Genomic DNA, 2,981 nt, shown 5'->3' on the forward strand with positions numbered 1-2,981 from the left:
GGAGTTATCCTAAGAAAATCATCACACTAGTATCCAAAGACATCTGTATGTAAAGCATGTTCACTAAAGCTTTATTTACAAAAAAAATTTACAATCCTAAATATTAAAAAAAAAAAGGTTAAAACATTTTGGTACCTCCAGACTAAGGCATTATTATTAGCTGCTAAAAATGAAGATGTAGATGACTAATTATGTGAAAGTAGAGAAGGCAGTGGCACCCCACTCCAGTACTCTTGCCTGGAAAATCCCATGGATGGAGGAACCTGGTGGGCTGCAGTCCATGGGGTCGCGAAGAGTCGGACACGACTGAGCGACTTCACTTTCACTTTTCACTTTCATGCATTGGAGAAGGAAATGGCAACCCATTCCAGTGTTCTTGCCTGGAGAATCCCAGGGACCGGGGAGCCTGGTGGGAGGCCGTCTATGGGGTCGCACAGAGTCGGACACGACTGAAACGACTTAGCAGCAGCAGCAGGATCAAAATAAATAAACTGTGAAAAACTTTATATCACATTAATTGTGATACCACTCTTAAAAGTTTTCATGTTTGTGTATATATATTCATGGGACAAAAAAACCTGGAATGCATCTGGCAAAAGAGTAAGGGTTACCCATATTTTTAACTATAAGTGTCTCATCCACCTGCCCTGCCCCTTCTATACTGGCAAGAGCGTTCCAGCGTCGTTAGTGTCCATGAGAGGCACTGTTATCTGAATGACCAGCTGAAAGCACAGGACAGTAATGGACCACAGCTGTGACCCCAACAAACGGACTGGAAATGGCCAAGAGAGAAAAACTGAGTGCGCTCAGAATGTCAAACTCTCTTTAACTCCCTCCTCTTTGTGGGTCTTCTTTCCTCCCCTTTCAGCGCGTTTTAATTAAGTTATTCCTCATGTTTCCTTACATACTCCCCTCAATGGACAAAGCATTGAAATTTAAAGAGCAAGAATAATAAATACGCCCTTCTCCTGTCCTGTTTGAACAGTTGTCTTTAACTGGGAACAACACTGGTAGCAGGAAGGAGCTGCTGCCCCCGGGGGTGAGCACTGCAATCCAAGATGGTAAAAGTCATAAATATGGTGGCTGGAACCACGAACATCATAGCCAGCTGGTGTTCCCTGGAACACAGCTGAGAACCGCTCATTTCAGTTCATAAATGCCGAAAGCACCAAATCTCTACTCTAGCAAACAGCGATGCAATATGTTTATTTTCCCTGCGACTAGCCCCAAACTTGTTCTCATGGAGAATCCAAAGGAGGTTGATTTTAAGCTTCCTTCCATGGAAGGAACCAGCTAGAGACCAATCAGTAAAAACCACAAGGCAGTGTCTATTTAGCCACTAAATTAGCAGTAGAGCCTACAAACACTGGAGCTGGAGAAACAACAGTCTAGTGTGAATTAGGAGGTTCTATATCAAGAAGGCGGAGAAGGAGATGGCACCCCACTCCAGTACTCTTGCCTGGAAAATTCCATGGACGGAGGAGCCTGGTGGGCTGCTGTCTATGGGGTCGCAGAGTCGGACACAACTGAAGCGACTTAGCAGCAGCAGCAGCAGATCAAGAAGGATGAACAGTTTGACTCAGGGAAGAGAAAGGCACTATAGGAAGGCAAACAGGCTGAGCAAGGGCATGGTGGTGAGCAAGAGGGTGGTGTGAGCTGAAAGACTTCCTGGAGGAGACACCGCTGGTGTTGGTAGGAATTCTGGGATGAGCTTAGAAGGGTGGGATTGGGCCAAACTAAGAAAGGAAGTTGAGTCTAGGAAAGAGCCCAGACCTGAAGCTGTAACCAAAAAAAAGGCAGGCTTCACGTGGCAGGCAGGAGCGAGCTGATGAGCAAGAGATCAACGCAATGAAAGCAATGCTCCACTAGGTAGAAAAAATTTCTCAACAAGACTTTTTAAGCCCAGTAATCCCTAGGAAACCAGTAAACATATGAGAGTGTGTTCTCTCTCTCCTGGACAAGCCCACACTCCTAAAACTCCTGTTTTACCAAACCTACTGTGGTTTCAAACCATCTAAAATATAAAGACTCTTTTTACTTTAACCATTTACAAGCTTTTAAAAACCCACGTATGTTTGCAATTGCTTGATAGAAGCTGGCTCTATTTTCCTCTGACTAGAGAAATACCTCCATTTTTTGTTGAGCCTCATGTTCTCCCAACATTACATGCTGTGTGCTCCAAACCAGGTCAGCCAAACCTTCCAGACTGCTCAACCAGCCTCCTGGAGGTGTGGTGACCACACTCAGGCCACCACTGAGGCAGTGGGTTCCATGAGAGCCTAGGGGATAAATATGAACTCCTAATGTGAATGCTGCTGCTGCTGCTGCTACATCACTTCAGTCGTATCCGACTCTGTGCAACCCCATTGACGGCTACCCACCAGGCTCCACTGTCCCTGGGATTCTCCAGGAAAGAACACTGGAGTGGGTTGCCATTTCCTTCTCCTTCTCCAATGCATAAAAGTGAAAAGTGAAAGTGAAGTCGCAACACCAAATCTCTATGCATACTGAAGCCGGTGTGACTGCAAGGCGGCTGTCTGGAGGCGCTCTGACCTTCAGAGAACCAAAGAAGCTGCTTGGTCTGGAGTGAAACAATCTGGAGAAAATCCTTGTCTCGCTTCTATGCCATTTGGTTCTTGCCTCCATCTTCCACTTTTCAAAACAACCCAAACACCATCCAAAGAAATTCCACTCTCTGAGTGACCACTCTCCAATATCGTTTGGTTTGTATTTTTTGGCCATGCAACACACCATGTGGGCTTTGGGATCTGTCCCCAGACCAGGGATCCATCTCATGCCCCTTGCAGTGGGAGCTTGGAGTCCTAACCACAGGAATTCCGATTTTCAGCGTAAAAGCAGAACACTCGCCTCTGTGGTTTGACTGTGGCGTCCTCCCCCCTACTCTGAGCCCCGTCACATGTGTCACACTCCACACCAGTGCCTCTCTGTCTTGAGTGAGCACTGTCATCACCTGGACCTGC

This window comes from Bison bison, unplaced genomic scaffold, assembly GCF_000754665.1.
Source record: "Bison bison bison isolate TAMUID 2011002044 unplaced genomic scaffold, Bison_UMD1.0 scf7180017864337, whole genome shotgun sequence".
In the NCBI taxonomy this organism is placed as follows: domain Eukaryota; kingdom Metazoa; phylum Chordata; class Mammalia; order Artiodactyla; family Bovidae; genus Bison; species Bison bison.